Here is a 21,747-nt window from a genome sequence, read left to right as displayed (position 1 = left end):
ACATTTTTGCATGAAAAATGCACAAAAAAGTAAATTACCCTTTTTAAAAATCATACTGCACTGCACTTTGGTACCATGCCTTTTGGCACAGGCGAATGAACACAAAAGTATGTACGTTTGCAAGGTGTATGAGAGTGCCTTTAAGAATTAATGGTACCAGTTCACAGCTGCAAAGGTGCTGTATATTTTTGTGCATTGTGGGAATGCACACAATTTTGCGCACATGCCTGCAATGCACAAATGTGAACCTAGACTAAGACAGGGAGAAGGCTAAAGGGGTCTGTGGAGGAGAGGGGAGGAGTAAGGCTGAGTTGTTTCCCACCCCCTTTCTCCTTGTACTCACAGATCACACTGTAACCACAGAAGGCAGATTCTTCTTCCTCTCGCCGGTCATGTGATATCCCATGAAAAAGGGAGAGAGAAAGAAAGGTAGTCTATCGGTACTCCTTAGCAGAATTACATTGAGAATTAGATTAGTTCTCAGTCTCAGCGCCTGCTGTCTTCAGCCCCCTACAGGCTGGAAGGAAGAGAACATTAGGTATTGGTCACTACTTCTTCTGATAGGAATGACACTGCAGTCACTCCTGTGTGTGAGGAGCGGGACAAGTGGGCACATCGGCACGGTCCCATTCTGCCCCCCACCCTCTTCCTTGTTCCAGCCCTGCCTCCCAGTGTGTGTTTGTCAGATATTTCTGATTCAAATTTAAATATGCAACCACTTACATGTACAATGACTACAGAATAACACCTACAACAAAAAGAATTAAAGAATAGTGTCAATCTATTTTAAAGTAGCATTATTAATTAATACTAGACACACTAATATACAAACCATTCTTGATCTTACCCCTTTCAAACCTTATTCTAACACATTGAAGAAAAGCCTCAGCACAGTGTGTACATTTATTATTAGAACAAAAATGGACAAATGCAAAATTACCAATGTTTTTAGCTAAACGTGTTTCTAACTAAAAGTGCTTTCCATCTATGTCTGTATGTGGCCACTCTTTTTAGGTGTATGTTAGATCAAAAATAGGTAATGTGTGGGAGAAATCAAGAGAGAGCAGTCAATGCTTTGAATTTCCAAACAAAATAATTAACCCTATAGAATACTCTCAAATTGTGTTGAACATTAAGGCCACAGGCAAACTGCCACTGGAAGTGATATTATAGGACCACAAGATCTCTCATTATGAAAATTATATGACATGAACACCTATAATGATCATAATCATAATATTTTTTATTTTTTATTGCACCTCTCTTGATTTATAATTTTTATACATCTTCCTGATGACCAAGCTATTCAGAAAATGTGACATTGACAGGCTTTTAGCAAGCCGTAAAATGCCAGGCGTGCTTTCGATGTTCACCTTTCTTCACATGATTTGAATCTCTATTTTTATAAGCAGAACTGCAGTGTGGATAGGAAGCCTTCCTTCTAGTGCTGATAGTTCAGAGCTGTCCCTTGCTGTCTGCTGCCACTGGCACTCATGGCTGCTTCCTTCAGGTTTAGCATCCCTCATGTTCAACCATTGGGTGTTCACGATAATGTAACTTCTGTGCGCACTGGAATTACATGGTTCCAGCATCTGGCTCTATTCTCTCTGCTCTGGAACTCTTATCATGTATCCATTACAGCTGCATTGAATTTCACTATGCAAGTATACATTTCCTTTGTGTTGACATCTAGGGGAAATTCAGTATAACTTGTGATTTTGTGTCCGACCATGTCCACCACAACTGTATGCCATAATGGCATCACAAACACATGCGGCATCGACTCATAGCTCATGGACGCCACACACATGCGCGGCAATGGCATGCACCCTGCGACTTCACATGGAAACTACTGGCATGACAATAGAGCCTTTGCCTATCTCCAGTAAGGAGGGATGGAGGTTAGAGGGCCACATCACCTAAACCAGAGGCACGAAGTAGCCACAAGGGGAGCTGTCCCATCGTGGCCCTCACAGATGGCCACCACGGGACAGCACAAAAGGGAGAAGAAAAAGTGCTCCATGTGCAAACAAGGCATGGCAAATCCACCCCCACCTTCTTTTGTAATTATCGAGTGGCGCATTGACAATCACCTACCAAGGGCTCACCAGGTGCCCAAGTCTGAGAGGAGGGCAACCTACAACAAAATAAACAAATGATGATTTGTATGTTGCAATGTGTTCAAACTAATTGTATTCACAGGTGGGAGCACATAACCATATGCAATTCTCATATTCATAGAAGTATAATAACATCTTCATTGTATAAATAAAAAAGCTAAACAAATAATACAACAATGTTGCATCATAAGGGGCTATGCGAATAATAAAAATGTAAATAAATAACAAAATATATTCCAACCTATGTGAGTCAGACATCAACTCAACATGAATATAAAGGAGCCCACAACACTCCAATGGAGAGCGGCCACCTAAACTTAATACATTTTTCTAATGTTAAACCTTCCAGGAATGGTTTATAGCTTATAGTCTCATTGAGATCTGGGGACATTGTGGCTTTTAATTGGTAAATCCATTTTTGCTCTAACTGGAGGAGAGTTTTGTTCCAATCTCTTCCTCTTGCGGGTACATGTACCTGGTCAAGTGCCATGGATTTTACCCATGGAATTATGAGCATTGATCACATGTCTCCTGACAGAGTGCTAATGTGGCATATACACATAAAGGGGCTCTCATTTGAAAGGAAATGACTTTCCACTCCTCCAGGTACAGATCAGCATATTATGGGGCACAATATGTCTCCATCGCTACTCTCTGCACCTGGAAGTAGTGGAAGCCATCAAAGAACAAGCAATTATGATGTAGAATAAAGTCCAATCCCTGCAGGAGAAACTCACTGAACGACATTCTTGTGTGCTTTCTTGTGAGAGGACCCTGCAAACAGCTGTCACCACATGATCATGGGGAATTTAGCATTAAGGGGCCACCAAATCAATGGTTGCCAGTAAAGAGTTATCTGAAATCACTACATTTTCAACAATTCAAAGAAAATGAATAGTGTCCTTAATAAAAAATGGTAAACAAACTACATGCGGCATCAATGACCCTACTTAAAATTTCCGCAAGGCTACCTTAGCCAGATACAATTGGTCTGTGATGGATTGAGGGGATTCTTATTTATTTTAGGTAAAGTGTAAAATGTAGGCACCCTATTGGTGCTTGGTCCTAACATATTAGCAGAGATCCTTCAATATTGCTCCTGTTTCTAATACTTCATCTACCAAATTATAAAACTCCAAGATAAATATGTCCACTAGTGTAGCTGGAATTAAACAACACCAGCTTTATTTACTAAAATCTTTTGTCGCATAATTTTGTATTAAGAATGATCCATCAATATCACATTACCCCCCTTGTCTTAGGGCTTAATTATGATTGAATGTTTCTCTTGTAGAGACCGTAATGTTTTCCTTTCTACTGGAGATACGCTGATATTGTCTTGCCTTTTCATAGAGATGTTTTCAATCTCTTTAATAGTTAGTTTGAGAAATTAAGCCACTCTAGAGTTGATGTTTAATGCTGGGAATTTTGGGGATTTTTTTCCACTTGCCCTCCATAGGATTTACCACCCTTCCTGATCAGGTCATTTTTTGCAATGTGGCACTGCATTACTTTAACTGACAATTGTGCAGTCATGCAAATGCAAATACAATTTGCATTTTTTTTTTCTGCGTTATAAACAAAAAAAGACCAACAATTTTGAAAGAAACATATTATGTTTGACTCTTTGCTATAAAACATATCCATAACTTTAGGCCAAAATGTATTTCTGCTACATATCTTTGATAAAAAAAAATCCCAATATGTGTAAATTAATTGGTTCATGTGAAAGTTATAGCATCTACAAATGGTAGTATATATACTGGAATTTTTATTCTTTCTTTACAAGTAATGACGGCGATCAGCGACTTATAGCGGGACTGCATTCTGACACTGGATGGGAGCTGACTAATTGCCACTAACATCCCCAGTGACATTAATACTGTGATCAATGCTAATAAAAAGCACTGACACTGTACTAATGACACTTAACAGGAAGGGGTTAACATCTGGGGAGATCAAAGGGTTAAATGTGCTGTGTGTGTTTTACTGTTACATAAAAAGAAAATAAATATAGATTTACAACAAGAGATAATATTAAAAAGAGAGGAGTTAAAGGATCTCATGTAACAAAAAACAAGGAAGATTTTTAATAAGGTCTCGAAGGAAAGATATCAGTGAGGGAATAAACCAGGGAAACATCTAATGAAGAAACTGAAGGAAAATAAATCAAGGAATTGTAGTGATAAAATTAAAAATGAAAAAGGTGAAATGGTTTATTCGACCACTGATATCGCTAACACATTTCAGAGATACTATACCGGTCTATACAGGGCAGAATATAAGAACCAGAAGGAATCAGAGGAAGAGAGAAGGGGGAAAAGACAGATATATCTAAACAAGGCAGGTCTACCTAGATTGGATGAAGCTAGATTGACAGCTTTAGATAGATTAATATCAATAGAAGAAGTCAATTTAGCATTGAAGAGTACAGCTGTAGGTAAGAGCCCTGGCCCTGATGGATTTACTGTGGGTTTTATAAGAAGTTTAAAGAAAATCTAGTCCCTAAACTGTGTATATACATGAATGCATTGGGAGAGGAGACATAGATGAGGGAGGAGTCATTGCAGGCATATATCACAGTAATACGCAAGGAGGGGAAAGATTGGTTTCAGTGTGCCAGTTACAGACCTATATCTTTGTTGAATGTCGATACAAAATTATATGCAAAGGTATTAGCAACAAGGATGAAAGAGCTGATGCCTGATTGGATACACTTAGACCAAGTAGGATGTGTCCCGGGCAGAGAAGGAAGGGATAATGGACTAAGAACATTGCCTATACTGCAAAAGAGTGGAGAAAAAGAGGTACTGGGGGTTATTTTGTCAGTTGATGCTGAAAAGGCCTTCCAAAGAGTAGATTGGGGATTTATGATAGACACGCTGAAGACATTAGGAATTGGGCCCAGAATGATACGGTAGACAAAAGAGTTATATAGAAATCCATTAGCCGCAGTGAAGGTGTTATGATCCGCCAGGTGGTGCCTCAGGCTGCCAACTAACAGACCTACCCAGAGCGTGGGGTCTAAGCCCGGGCTGTGCTTTCACCAGAGCCCCTGATGGTGGGGATGGACTTGAAACAGTCCCGGGCCAGGTCACAACCTCTGAGCAGGCCCACCAGTGGCTGAGGAGACCTCCGGGGACATATACAGGTACCGGGAGAGCCAGATGTGAAGAGGATGGCGGCCCCAGCAGGGTGGTAACGGGTCGTGGTCCCGTGGGGGTAAGCGGGGTACAGAATCGGCGGGCAAAGAGTAGTCGGGTCACACGCAGGATCAGCAGGGTAAGTCAGTCCGTAGAATGGTCAGGGCAATCCGGGTCAATCACAGGAGCAGGCAGAGTAGTCAGGGCAATCTGGGTCAATCACAGGAGCAGGCAGCGTAGTCAGGGCAATCCGGGTCAATCACAGGGGCAGGCAGCGTAGTCAGGGTCAAACAGGGTCACTAGACGGGTGCAGGAACTCAGAATCACAGATAGACCTTGCGGCAATTACTGACAGTGCAGGGCATCTTTAAATAGTGCGCCCTGCACTGTCATTGGCCGCCCAGGACGCGCCCCCGGGCTGTCATTGGCCGCCCGAGGCGCGCCCGCGGCTTCCACTGCGCATGCGCGGCGTCCTGTCATCTGCGGCTTGCCGGGACCTGGTGCCTGTGTCCCGGCGTGAGCCGTTGCCAGCGCGCATGCACCGGCCGACAGGACGCCGCGATCCCTGACAGAAGGTCAATGGATCATTATCAAAGTTTTTTAGGATGTATAATGGAACTATACAGGGATGCCCACTATCTCCATTGCTGTTCATGATTTCCATAGAACCGCTATTAGCGACCGTAAGAAACAGTGTAGACATCAAAGGAATGTGGATAGGGGATGTCGAGCATAAAGTGGCAGCATATGCAGATGATATGCTGTTCTATATTACAAACCCTAGATTAACACTACCAAACTTAATGAGAAAATTGAAAGAATATGGAGAGTTATTAAACCTGAAAATTAAACCCTCAAAAAGCGAGATTTTAAATATAAATGTCCCAAAGGCTGAGAAACAAAACAAAGTATTTGGGAATAAAATTAACATCACACATAACAAATCTATATCAGGTAAATTATATTCCATTAATAAATGAGATAAAGGATGATTTGAGAAGAATCCCAATGGGAACGCTGTCCTGGATAGGTCAGATAAATATTATTAAGATGATCATAGTACCAAAAGTTTTATATAAATTTGCTTCCAATATTAATTTAATATGCTTCCAATACTTTTATAAAGTCCTTACTGAAATAGATGGACCAGTATCCCAAATGTTTCTGGATAAGTAAGAAAAAATAAAATGTTTAGATTAATACATGGGGTGGTGAATATGAATATAGTTGAAATTAATTATAAGTGTCTAGTAAGATGGTATATTACACCTAATGTGATGCATAAGCTAAGGCCAGAGGTCTCATTCCATTGTTGGAGGAGATGTGGGAGTAAGGGTACAATGGCACATACTGTATTTGGTGAGAATGTCCTAAAATACAGGAGTTTTGGAGGGAGATAATTTAATATATACAAGAGATACTGAAGATTAATGTACCATTAGACCCGTGGATTTGCCTATTTCACAAATCAGAGCTGTCTGTGAAGCAATATAAAAATGCGATACTGTTCTTTTAAAAGCGGCCAAAAGCCTCATTCCTAAATATTGGCAAAAAATAGAGCCCCCAAAAAAAAAGATTGGACAGATACAAAAAAACACATTGTCTCAGGAAATGCATTGGGCTTTGGAAAAAAATCCCTGGAAAAATGCAAAGAACTCTTAAACAATATGGGATTTGCTTTAAGTGTTGTGCTTCTACCAAACATCTTGCAAGAGAATGTAAGGCCATAATCAAATGTATAGAGTGTGACAGTAATACTCGTGTTCAAGCACTTCATTCAGTTGAGCACACTTCTGCAGATCCACCTCCTGCTGCATCACATTGTTGTGGAGAGAGCCATGAACACTCATCTGAAACAGTCACTCCAAAATCCAGTGAATTACTCCACAAAAGATTTTGGGGGAAAAATCTGTGCAAAAATCGGTCTTATTTCCCAATGGACAACCTAAGAAAGCAGTTATGTAAGCTACTAAAGACCACCAAAGCAGTCATTCACCTGCATATTCAGAATTCTTCAACTTGTTTGGCATAAGGGTAAGTGTTTTGGCTTATACACTGCACACATGTGAAGGCTTAGTGGAAATTTCGGGAACAACTTCTTATATTTTTGACTTCATTGTTGCATGTTTAGAGATAATTCTAGTAGATTTATCTCCCCAGGATCACTGAACATTCACCATCTTTTAGATTTTAGTAAATGCCAAGTAGTGCACTTTGTATGAGCCTCAGTTAGTATATACAGTTGTGTTAAAAATAATAGCAGTGTGTTGAAAAAATGAATAAAGCTCAAAATCCTTCTAATAGCTTTTATTTCCATACACACAAATGCATTGGGAACACTACACATTCTATTCCAAATCAAAACATGAAGAAAAATATATCACATTTGTGTTGTTCCTCTAAAAAAATTGAAGAAAAGTGAATATTAGACTGTTCAAACAAATAGCAGTGTTTGTATTCTTCTTTACAAACTCAAACATTCACTATATAAACTGAAAACTGTTTGAAGATTTTGCTTTCCTTTGAATCACTTAATTAATATTTAGTTGTATAAGCACTGTTTCTGAGAACTGCTGTACATCTGTGTTGCATGGAGTCAACCAACTTCTGGCACCTGTGAACAGGTATTCCAGCCCAGGATGATTGGACTACATTCCACAGTTCTTCTCTATTTCTTGGTTTTGCCTCAGAAACTGCATTTTTGATGTCACCCCACAAGTTTTCTATTGGATTAAGATCCGGGGATTGGGCTGGCCACTCCATAACGTCAATCTTGTTGGTCTGGAACCAAGATTTTGCATGTTTACTGGTGTGTTTGGGGTGGTTGTCTTGTTGGAACACCCATTTCAAGGGCATTTCCTCTTCAGCATAAGGCAGCATGACATTTTCAAGTATTCTGATGTATTCAAACTGATCCATGATCCCTGGTATGCGATAAATAGGCCCAACACCGTAGTATGAGAAACATCCCCATATCATGATGCTTGCGCGACCATGCTTCACTGTCTTCACAGTGTACTGTGGCTTGAATTCAGTGTTTGGGGGTTGTCTGACAAACTGTCTCCGCCCACTAGACCCAAAAAGAACAATCTTACTTTCATCAGTCCACAAAATGTTGTGCCATTTCTCTTTAGGCCAGTCAATGTGCTCTTTGGCAAATTGTAACCTCTTCAGCACATCTTTTTTTCAACAGTGGGACTTTGTGGGGGCTTCTTGCAGATAGCTTGGCTTCACATAGGCGTCTTCTAATTCTAACAGTACTCATAGGTAACTTTAGACCTTCTTTGATCTTCCTGGAGCTGATTGTTGGCTGAGTCCTTGCCATTTTGGCTATTCTTCTATCCACTCGAATGGTAGTTTTTCGCTTTCTTCCACATCTTTCAGGTTTTGGTTGCCATTTTGAAGCATTTGCGATCATTTTAGCTGAGCAGCCTATCATTTTCTGCACTTCTTTATATGTTTTCCCCTCTCCAATCAACTTTTAATCAAGGTATGCTGTTCTTCTGAACAATGTCTGGAACAACCCATTTTCCTCAGAATTTCAGAGAGAAATGCACTGTAACCAGCATGTACAACATTTGCTGCCTTCCTTCCTTAAATGAGGGCAATAATTGCCACCTGTTTTTCAAAGAATGAATGACCTCACTAATAGAACTCCACACTGCTATTATTTTGAACATGCCCCTTTCAATTAGTGATTCAATTACACAGAATCAGCAGCATTCATGTCATGACTGTTGGGTCTGTTGGATTTCTATTACTCTACTACACCTGCTAGTAAATTATTTGCCATGTAGAAATATCATTTCTACCAAAAACAGTGATTGATCAGGTTAGTGATGTCTGACTGCTATTATTTTGAACACAGCTGTACTAGAAAAAAAAACCTTGCTAGGAGAGAAAGAATTTTTGTTTTTTTTCTGCAAACAAGCCTTATCTCCCAGCATTTAATTTTTTTTAGTAATGTTCCTCTTTAAAAACCAAAATTGTTACTGCAACTGCTCATTCACCCCTGATTGTATTATGGTTTGTCCCAGCCCCTGTAATTGTCACTTGAAAACTTGGTCTGCATATAAATGTGGAGAAAAATATAGGTGTGAAATAAAAAAGGAATGCATATAGTCAATTATTTAAACTATATTTTGCAAGCTAGTCTTTTTTAAAGTTTACACATTTTTATTTACTGTTAAAAAAATATATAAAGCTCCCCATAATAAATGTAATATAGACTGTAATGTTACACATGCTGTTTTGGGTTTGCATATGGAAATATATATAAATCAATTCCTCTTGTAGCCCTAAAAAAATTGACCACCTTTTATGGCTGCAGATCAAAGGCAGTCCCCCAATCCTGAGTCTGTCCTTATCATTTGCTTTAAATCTATGGGACTGCCTAGCTTCTGCTTATAAATTTAAATTCCCATTGGCTCCCATCCCCAATGACTCAGCTTTCACCCTAGGTCTCCCCCCACAACACTTCCATTGGTGGTCTAATTACAGTCTCCTATGTATTGCAGATTTCTGTACAACTCAAGGTACCCTGTCAAGACAAATATTGCAAGATTAATACCATATGCCAACTAAAGAAAATTATCACTATGCTCGGATATAACACTTTCTAAAAGCTCTAGGATGGCAAACTGATCTAAAAACAATTACATCAATGGAGTACTTGTGCAAAATTCTCGACAGATTACCAGGCTGCTTCTCAGCAATATATGGAATCCTTAATTCTGCTCCTGATAAGTTAACTTACATGATCAGATGGGAACAAGGTTTGACTGAGGACCTAGAGCTCACTAAATGGCACAAATTAGCCCTCTTGACCTGAAAGTCCTTTATCAGTACCTCCATTATAGAGGTGAATCATAAAGTGTAATTACGATGGTATATGATACACATGAGAATAGCTTCATATTTCCCAAGAGCCTCCCCAAATTGCTTTAGAGGGTGCGGACAAGTGGGGTCTAAAAACCATATTTGGTGGGCATGCTCGAAGGTCAAGAGATTTTGGATATAAGTTTCCAATTTTATCTATTTTTTAACACAGATTAATCTAAAAAAAGTTGCCAGGCCCTTCTTGGCCAGCCCAGAAGCACCGGGACATACTAAAAAACTGATCTCATTCATCTTTTTAGCATCCAGGATAGAGGGATCTTGGAAATCTTTTTTTATCTCCTTTGACTTGGTCAAAGCAAAATTGTCATTGATCATGGTCAATGAAAAATTAACAGCCATTTTGAAGGATAAAATATATTTATTTGAAAAAATATGGGAACCAAGGATACAATATTGCTCAAGGAATCAGTGAGTACTGGATAGTGGTACATTGAGGATTTTTCTTCCCTTCACTTGTCTCTCTTCAGTTCTGTACTTTTTTCTTTTTTTTCTTACTTCCACACTGTCTTTTGGAGTTGGATGAAAATCAGGTATCTCTGGTGTTGTGGAATGCACAACTTCACATGTGAAAGGTTAGAGACCATTCTGTTCCGTAACATCCATCAGCTTGAAACATTATAACATGTAACTCTTTTGTGTTGTAAATATTTGCTGTAACCAATAGCATATATGAAGCTTATTCTTGTATTTAAATTGCTTTACAGTGAAATGTACATGTTCAAATGTTCTTTCTTGTTGCTTTGCTAAAACAATAAAAATAATTAGAAAAGAAATATATATCAATCTGCCCCACAGAATGTCATATACTGTATGCAGTCAATATGTGGCACTTCAGCATATGCATTACAGCATGTATTAACCTAATTAATTGATGGACTTCTGAAATAATAAATGGTACACTTGCCTGTCTCCAACTGTGGTGGTGACCTTTTTATTAAACATCTCTGATGGTCTACGACTAATTGCCTTCGTTACTTATATATGTTTAAATCGGAAATCCTAAGGTATTTATGAAAAGTTCACCTGAAATGCTATGAAATGTATGTGGAGGAAGAGAATATAAAATTATGTCCTTTTTCTTTTTTAAAAACAATGAATATAGAATAAAAGTGGATATAAAAGAAATAGGTAATGGATTTTCTCTGCTATCGAGGAAAGCTCCTGCTGATGTATTTCACTTGGAATAAAGGTCAACTTTTGTACTTGTTTCCACCCACATCTGTCACATTATTTAGGTGGATGATGGTTGAGTTTCTATAAAACCAATGCTGTTTGCATTAATCTCTTTTTCTATAAAGATTTTGTATTTGTGGGGGTTATTTTAGTAGTGAATACCTAGATATTTTTTAATAGTGTTTCCTGCTTTTTACATTCCAATTTTCTCCCCTTGAACTATTTAATATTAAAGTGGCCACCCAAAATTTTGTATCTTCCTTCCCTTTTAATAACAGTCACAAGGACAAGTATAATGAGCAAACATACCCAGCAGGGATACATACAACAATTAAGGCCCATTTCACACTGATGGTCCAATTGGGTCCACCTGTCAGTTTTGCAGGAGTACCCAATTGGACCATCCTTAGCCCTCTATAGATCTCACATGTCCGCTGGCATCTGATCTGATCCTAAAAACAGACGGATAGGGATCTATTCCCCATCCACCTTGTGAATTGAATCAGATGACAGTCAGGTGGAAATGGACAGGCGGTCTGTTTCTATCCAACCCCCCCATAGATGCAGCAGCAGTGGAGCGGACACAGATCTGTCATCCACTTGCTCAGTGGGGATCAGTGGAGAGATCCCCCACTCAGCAAGCGGATCCGCTGACAGGTCAACCCCGTCTGAAAGGGGCCTAAAACATGAGAGTACTATTATCCTTTCCTACTTTATCCAAAACGAAAACAAGTGTCTTGGCTTTACATACATTTTTAGGGCTGTTTCAATAGGCAAGTGCAGCTTGCTTCCAGGTATGAAATTGTGCCAAGTCTATGACTATCAATAATAAAAAGGTACCACATCCCAAAAATGGTACTAAAGAAAAAACATATTCATAAACGCCTGGCTACACATGTCGTAGGTTGAACAAAATTTTGAGTAGTTTCAGACCGTTTTGAGACAGTTTTACTTCAGGTAGATTTGAACAATAAATTTAAACCTATATTAATCTAAAAAATTCTTGATGATATGTTTTTTTGTATTTAATTAATATGTGATTCTATATGAATATCATTGGATCGATTGCTACGATATATTTGTTATCTTTGTATTTTGTTGGTATGTTTATATGCTCCTTTAAATCCTATGTGGGGGCTTCCCCTTGTTGGATCAGGTGAAATGCCCGGAATGCATGGCCCCTGCATCATTCAGGAGCAGGGCGCCTTTTTTGCTGTCCATATGGGTGATTCCCCCGGATGGTTAGTGTCTCCGCGTTGTGGAGTTTGGCCTGCTTTGGGGACTCCGGCATGGTGGCTTATCGTGTGCTTGTGCTTGCCCTGATTCAGCATGGCTGCGCTATTACATCTGGGACAGTGTTTAGGATGTGCCGGATATGACATCAGGCACGCCAGAAATGACGCGGTCTCTCCATTCACCATCTATGGTGATTGCAGCAGCCGTGCCGTGGCCAGCCACTGCACCCCATGTTGAATTGGACAGGCGGGGAGGAGGGAAGGAGCGGCTCTATATGCTGACCCCCTTTTCCCCTGATACCCAACTGGCCTCAATGATTTACAATTAAAGGGCTGGTCATTGTTTATTGGCTGGTTATTATAGGAGGCAAGTTTGAAGGCATTCAATGCTGTCCACTCTACGGATTTGTTGGGAACCATTGAGGCAATCCAGGAAACTTTACATTTGTAGGCCGCAACTGTGGCCGATAGTTTTTTTAAAGTTTCAATGTCTCTAATCTTTGTATATTTGGCAGTTAACATCTTAGTGAGTGATTGAGGGTAATCCTATATTGTGTTGTATGCTTTTCTACTTGGTATATGCCTTAATTTCCTTGCTAATGGATTAGAGGCTATTTGCTGTGATGTATGACGGTTGTATAAAGCACTACCATTGCTTTGGAATCAGTGTGACCTTTTATTTGACCCCTGAAACCACATCTGGTGACATCCCGTTTTGATAGGTATAGAAACACATCTTTTTACTTGTGTTTTTCTATATACGTCTTTTTTATTAGTATGCATAAGTAGCCTGTGTTATATAAATGGCCTTTTTGTTTATATTCCCATGTGGTGTTTATCCATATGTTCTTGTCTTAGACCATTTCCTTCATCCTGATGAAGGCTCGTTAAGAGCTGAAATGTGTTGAGGTTTCAAGGTCTCAAAATCCATCTGAAAACTTCTCAACAGATGTCACGCAATTGACTCAACTATACTGTATAGTCATAATCTAGTTCAAATTGGTCTATTTTATATGTTTTGCATAATTTGTAATCTTTTCTAATGAATGTTGTACTTTTTTATCTTAAGGGTGATGTTGTTTGGTACCTAGAGAGTCCCACCCTTCTCTTCCTTTTTATTTACCTGGCTTCCAGGTGCTTTCAGCATTTAATATCAGTTTGAGATGTTTCTGAGATCATTGTTAAATGACAGATGCATTTGACCTTATTCTTAGCTGCATTAATCTGGTTTGAACTTTTATTGCATTCCCATTGACCTGTATGAGGGAAAAAGCAAGTTCTGACATAAAGAAAAGCCCTTATGTTCATAATTCCAGCACATACATATAGCACAAAGGGGCATTTATAATAAGGCAACATCAATGAGAGGTTTAATTAAATAGCAATGTAGTGCCGCACTCCACTATAAATAAATAAACTAAAGATAAAGAAATATGGACACCTCCATACAGACTACAACAAAATGTCGCTGAGGTGGACCATATATATAAGGGATGAGCACCGTGCCATCTAATCATTCCCCCTGATGAAGCCACGTGACCCTGTGGCACAATGCGTAGGGGAGGGGTTTTGACATCAAAACACTCAGTAAACAGTAGAGAGAGATATCAGCTGGCTGTGTATGAAGGAAGGCTATACAAGACCGGTAGCGGCACTCTTGAGGAGTCACTTTGCATAAAGCGCTTATTCACGTTTTATATGCGAGTGGAATATTGCATATTTTAAAATAAATGTTTTGTAAGGATAAAGGACTATATTTTGGTTACCTTTTTTGGCATTGATCTGATGGATGAGGATTACTTGGACAGTGAAGAAGATCGAGACCCACTTGACAGCATTATCATCCTATCATAGTCCAATTAAGGGGCACATGCTATATATGACCTTAGTTAGCGGTTTGGTCATGTACACAAGGTGACAGCACAACCGGTGGAGGTGTACACATATTTTTTTTTAATATATTACATGAGGAACTAAGAAGCATTCCATTTCTACATAATAGTGGATGGAAAACTACAGATTCTGCATGGACACTTATCAGATCATTTGATAGTTGATTTAAGTTGTTTATTTATTTATAGTGGAGTGCTATTTAATTATTATTACCACATTTATGGGAATGTGTATGGTGTGAGCGATTCACAATTATTTACACAGTAGATATTGTTCATATTATTATCTGGTATTTGCACTTAGAATAGCAGCTCGCAAGATTATTTCTATATATTGGCATTATCAATGAGAGGTTACTTATGATCGAATTTCACCAAAAGTGAATTCTGACATTACAATCCAAACTCAATGTCATCGAAATTACTCCTGTAACTGTGCATCCTTAAGTATGTAGTGCTAACCCCAGAGGAGCCACTGAATTGTTTTGTAATTTCTCATCACACCTAAAGATGACACACCTTGCTCACCCAGCACTTACCTGCACGCCTTGAGGTATTTCAAATAATTTATTAGGCCAAGCATAGCCTAAAAGAACAGAGGATTAGCAAGTGTATTTATACAAGCAATCAATAAGACAATATAATTACTCTGAGAGATATGGATAACATCTGCAGTATTCTGACTGAACAGTAATGAGCAGAACCAATTTGCTTTTATCTAGCAACAGTATACAAATACAGTCCTAACTTGGAATAACAGTCCCCATTTATCCCACTGGCCACTGAATGATAAAAAAAAGTTTGCTGGTAAAGTTGGGGCCCCTGAAGAATGCACAACAGTTCCTAGCAAATGACAAATTAACTTTTATGATGTTAGTCTCTGAACATGTGCTCTGATTCAGTACAATTTCTCAGACAGGCATAGGAGTTGATGTGGTGATGTGGCATCTTTATTTCAGTCCTGCTAAGACAATCCCTCTTTGATTTTCTTACAAGAGGTAGGAGTGCTTTCTGGTACAATCTAATCTCATGAGGCATCCAAATCACACTTCACATCCTGCTAGGGGGAAGGTTTCTGAGGCAAGATCCCCTCAATGAGCAATCTGTTTGCTTGTCTGAAGTCTCACCCAGTTGCAGGGTTCCTATCAATCCCAGTCTTTTTTTTCACACCCTGCTAGCTTTAAGACTGTCCCACGTTTCCTCTCAGCAGTCTACAGACGCACTTTTCCTTGCTCTGCTGCATCAACCAATCATTGTCCTCCAATAACAATCCAGATGCACCCAAGATGGCTGCCTCTTGCACTGGAGATACTTCGTAGATGAGCATTGCAAAGTGGTCTCATTAAAGATGGCTGCTGCATTTCTGCATTAATGAATATTCATTTCCTGTCCACATTGCAGAAGGATAAAACAGCAGTAACAAAGGAAGAAGTTCTGCAGCAGTTCTCAGCTACAGTCCAGGTTACAAGTAATAATATGAAATTCACTCTTTTATTAGTATAATAAGCTACCCTACTTTTTGGGAATAGTTGTTTGTCCTGCTTTATAGTTGATTTCTTTTATCACCGTTACTTTTACTCAAGGCTTTTTTACAGCGGGAACGTGGCGGAACGCAGTTCTGGCATCTCCAGCACTGGCACTGATTGTATGTAATGGAAAGGGGTGCTGGGGTGTGCTGGGGTGCTGGAGGGTCTATTGATGCTGGCTGCTAGGGGATCTATTGTCACTGGTGGGAATCTCTTTTTGCATGGGGGTCTATTGTTGCTGGGGGATCAGTTGTTGCTGGGAGGGATGTCCTGTTGAGGCAGGAGTATATTGTGTCTGGCTGCTAGAGGGTCTAATGATGCTGGCTGCTAGGAGATCTGTTGTTGCTGCTGGGAGTCTATGGTTGCTGAGGTGAATCTATTGTTGTTAGGGAGATATTTGGTTTTGGGGGGGTCCATTGTTTGGCGGGGAGTTCTATTGTAGTGTGCGGGATCTATTGTTGCTGGCTCCAGGAGATCCATTGTATTTTACTGATTTTCTTGTTATCATTAACACATTACATACAAATTACTTAACACTACAAAATTATACTTGGTTCTGTATTCTCTAAAAGGGGCAGTACTTGGAGGTGGGTAGGGGGTGGAACCAAGGGATGATACTTGGAGGTGGATCACTTCTTCCCTGCCACACAGGTGGTCCTCTCTCAGGGTGCCAGTGAAGTACAAAGTTTTCAGCCTTCCAAGGTCCTCTGGCTGCAGGTGAGCCCCTCTCCATCTGGGACCCCTCACAGGCTCCTGCCTCCAGGATCACATCCTTCTTTCTCTTTTCCACCTGAACTCTCCTGCTGCTGAGTAGGCTCAGCTACTCTTAAAGGTTGTCCTGGCCCCTTGCCAAGCCACCTGTTGGGGATTGGCCAGGATCCCCTAAGAGTACAAACTAGCCACTCCCTAAATCAGCCCACTGCTTCTACACCTTTCTCCAAAGTTCTAGAGCAGGGGAAATTCCAGAGGGGCTGGTGTGCAGAGCCTCTCCGCCCTGAACACAATGTGTCCTCCCTCTGACTGTTGCACCAGGTTGCCTCTGCCTAACAATTAGGATCTAGCTCCTTCTAGCTATCTAGGAGGGTGCTATACAATATAGGAGGCAGGTGCTGCAAGCTGAGGTTTTTGCTAGGCACACAGGAAGGTACTAGACTAGTTACCAGGTAATAGTTGTAGACAAAGTCTGGAACAGGGTCATCAACAGACAGACAACAAGTTATGGAATCAGGTGCAGAGTCAGAGTCTGAGGTCAAAATGGGTAATCAGGAATCCAATCAAAAGGTACATAAAAGTAATGAACAGAAGCCAGTAAAAGCAAACAGTCCACAAGTAAGTTCAAAGGGAGTACCTAAGCAAGTGGTGGGGTAGTGTGCACACTCTTTAACCCATTCCTGCACAGACACAGACAAAGATTGTTTCCCTAGACCTAACTGGGCTTTATGGATCCTCCCCAGGTTATCCTTTAATCCCTGCCAACACCCCACACCCCCTGCGAGGCTCCCAGCCTGGCCTAACTAGCACATCCAAGTAGTCTGCCCTATACCTGCTTCAGCTAAAGGACCCCAATAGTAGCCTTACCCAGCACTATCCGTTTTAAGACTCCAAACAATCAAAGCCTTTTGAATGTTTACTTAACTAGTTGATTTACATACTTACATATTTATCGTACTGTATATAGTTATCTCAATGGTGATGGCATTTTCATTAGGATTGCAAATATTAGAGAGAACCATACTGAGAGGAGAGCTGAGTTGAGGAGCCCATAACTTTTGGTGGGGGGAGTCTAGAGTCCTGCTGCCTATGCAAAGGAGGGTATGCAAGTAGTCTTGTACCTTTCTTCCCCTGTTTACCCCCCAAGGGGAAGCCCTAAGAGATAGAACCTCACAGACTACATTCTTGCTGTAGCTTGGTCCTTCAGGTACTTTCCATGACAAACGCTGGGTGGACTGCCCTTACCATGCACCAATACCAGGTGCATGCCTGTGCAACATTGAAAAGTGCACGCATGAATCCACACTTCTGCATGCAGTCGCATGCCTGGCGGCACCTTCAGGTGCAGAGCTGTGTACAGAAATGTAATCAGATTCTTTTCACAGCCAGCTCACAGGAATTTCCCAACATTACTCCTGAAGAAAAGTAAGTTACTGTGTAGCCATCTGGTTATGTCTGTTATGCACTGTTTCATGTTTTAACCATGCTCAGAGCTTTTTTTTTTATTATAGAAAATATCTGTTGGCACAGGAATGTAAGCAGGTGTCGCACAAGGCTTCATTCATATACACCTCAGTACTGAATAATGATACATTTGAGGGGTGGAGCCAGAGAGCCCTGTTCTTTTTTCACAATTAGCCATGGTGTTTGGGATCAGAATGCCATCCACAATTTATGAAGGGCAAATAAATAACCTGGCATTACAAAGAAAGCCCAACCATTTTGGGCCAATATACCCATTTCTCATTAGTCTTCATGGCATGTTATCATTCTATTTACAAGTAAACAGCCCCATATAAATATACACACATTTAATTATAACCCTGCCATGGAGGAGAGACATTTTCTTTTCAAACAAACATATGCTATGAAATGTGATGGATTCAGGTAATTTCTCCATTTGTGAAGGCTGCTGACATCTCTCAGCATCTGTTTTTTATCCTGAAGATTTGTGTCATCATTACTCGAAACTTCACGCTAGCAAATGTATTGTAGAAAATGAGGTATATTTCTCCCCTGGCAGCTAGGTGAGACCTAAGCATTTTGTCCTGAAAGTAACAGTGTCTCCTGCTGCTCCTGTTCATTGTCTCTTGTTTTGTGATTCATAAAGCTTTGATGTTTTTTTAATTACTTGTGAATTTCGATGCATAATAGGATCCTAGGCTTTCTTTTATTCCCTCTTCTATCGGAAACCCATCAGCATTTCTCCATGTTTTGAATATTCATATATATCTTCATGGGAACAGCCGTAAAACAAAAGATGATGATAATAAATTTCCATTCATTTAAATAGCATTGTGTGTAGGTCCATTAGAAAGGCACAGCTGGGATCTGTGAAGGAGGGCCAGAAGATCAATAGAGATAGGGGTCCAGTGCTCTAAAAATCTTCAGTCTTGTGTATATGGATGTCATTGTGTGTTATTAATGCCTGCTGGCTGCTTCTTAATATTTGAAAATAAACTGACCTGAATGGTTCCATTAAACAAAAACATCATGTGCTTTGTGCATAGGAAATAAGAAAATGACAGTTGCACACAAACAATATATGAATACAAGATATATGTAATGTAACTCCAAAAGCGGTGCGCTATCTCTTTAACTGCTTCCCACCCAGCCGTTTATGTCCGTATGTCCTCCCACTCCTTGGATCCATGCAGCATCCTGTAATGGCTGTGTCCCTCAGACACAAGGGATCACAGATCAAGAGATTCGCTCTCTGATTGTCCCTCCTGGTCATGTGATGGGTGTGCCCAATCACAGCCATCATACAGTGTAAACACAAATATGTCTCTCTGTATCAGTTCTCCTTCTTCTTACACAGAGAGTGCAAGTGAGGATAGGGAAATACGATCTGTGCAGCCTGTCAGGGATCTGTGTGTAACTTCTGATTTTACTGTGCAGTTACACACATTTCCCACACAGTGCAGCCATCTGTCACCAGTGCACCAAGCACCATCTGTCACAGTTTCCAAGTGCACATCAACATCTGTCACAGTATACCAGTGCACAAAAACATCTGTCACACTGTACCAGAGTCCCATCAACATCTGTCACAGTGTACCAATGAGCAACAACAACTGCAATAGTGTCCCATTGTAACATCAACATTTGTCAGTGTCCTGCTGCAACATCAACATCTGTCGGTGTCCCACTGAAACATCAACATCTGTCGGTGTCCCTAGTGGACCATCGACATATGTTGGTGTCCCCAGTGGACCATCAACGTCTACCACAGTGTCCCAGTGCACCTCAATATCTGTTACAGCGTCCCAGTTCACAACAGCTGCAATAGTGCCCCAGTGGACCATCAACATCTGTCAGTGCTTCAGTGGACCACCAACATCGGTCAGTGCCTCAATGGACCATCAACATCTGTCAGTGTCCCAGTGCCGAACATCTGCAATAGTGTCCTAGTGCATCAACATCTGTCACAGTGTCTCAGTGCACAACAGCTGCAGTAGTATCCCAGTGCACTTTAAAATCTGTCAGTGTCCCAATGGACCATCAACATCTGTCAGTGTCCCATTGCAGAATATCTGCAATAGTGTCCCAGTGCACATCAACATCTGTCACAAAGTCTCTGTGCTAAACATCTACAATAATTTCAAGTGCACATCAGCATCTGTCGGTATCCCCACTGCACACCAACATTTGTCGGTGTCCCAGTGGACCATCAAAATCTGTTGGTGTCCCAGTGCATCAACATCATCTGCAATAGTGTCCCAGTTCAACATGAACATCTGTCGGTGTCAGTGGGTCAGTAATTGATTCAGAGGAGGAAGGGGTCTCAACAAAGAGATCCAGGTGATCTGAGAAGGAGCAGCCAATCAGCAGCACTGCTGTACATCCTAGGAAAGTGGCAAACACCAGTAGCGCAGTACACCCAGATGATAGGCCATGTACTAGTAGTGTGATGTCATGTCTGCCACATTTAATTAGGGCCTATACCATGTGGTATCGCCATACTCAGCAGGTATAACAGAATATGTTTTAAGGTGTAATTCTAAGTATGCTTAAATTGTGTGTGAGAAATATCAAAATTATATTTTCATTTTCATTCCACATTTTCCAGAAGCTTATGACAAAAAATTACATGTTCAAAAGACTCATTATGCCTCATAGAAAATACATTGGGGTGTTTGCTTTCCAAAATGTGATCATTTTGTGTGTGTTTCCATTGTCCAGGTGCTTCAAGACCTTCAAAATTGTGATAGGTAGTCAGGAAATTAGATACCTAATTTCTGCATAATTTAAGCTCCTTGAAAGCCCAAAGATGCTTCTTGGATTTGGGCCCCTCTATGTGGTTAAGCTGTGAAAAATTTCACACATATGGTATCCCATTACTTGGGAGCAGGGGCGGACTGACCATTTGAGAACTTGGGCACTGCGCAAGGGCCTGGGGTCAGTAGGGGGCCCCATGAAATTCCCCTGGTACCTTTAATAGGCTTTTTTTGAGTGTGGGCAAGGACACAGGGGCCCCATGATCCCCTATTGTCCGGGGGCCCCATGAGTTGTCAGTCCACCCCTGCTTGGGAGGAGTAGCAGAATGTGTTTTGGGGTGTAAATGCAAGTATGCCTATGCTGTGTGTGAGAAATGACTTGTTAAAATTACAATTTTGTGGAAAAAAATTTTTTTTTTACTTTCCAAAGAATTTTGGGAAAAAATACAATTTCGAAAAATTCACCATGCTTCTTACTAAATCCCTTGAGGGCCTTAGAAAATGAGATAAGCTGTCACTTCATCAGAGTTGATCAATTTTCATATATACTGTATCTACTATAGCTTGTAGACTCTATAACTTTCACACAGACTAAACAATATACAATGATTTAGGTTATTTTTTTACCAAATAAGTATAGCAGATTAAATGTTGGCCTAAATTTATGAAGAAATGTTATTTATTTGCAAAATGTTAAAACAGAAACCAAGAAAAATGTGGCTTTCTTTTTCAAAATTTTCAAAAAGAAAAACAAAATACCTTCAAAAGAAAGCTCTATTTGTCTCAAAAAATGATAAAACTTCCATTTGAGTAATTGTCATTCAAATT

The sequence above is a fragment of the Staurois parvus genome, unplaced genomic scaffold, assembly GCF_062004578.1.
Source record: "Staurois parvus isolate SC_StPar_1 unplaced genomic scaffold, SC_StPar_1.0 ptg000297l, whole genome shotgun sequence".
Lineage (NCBI taxonomy): Eukaryota > Metazoa > Chordata > Amphibia > Anura > Ranidae > Staurois > Staurois parvus.
Note: the sequence above shows the minus strand (reverse complement) of the source record.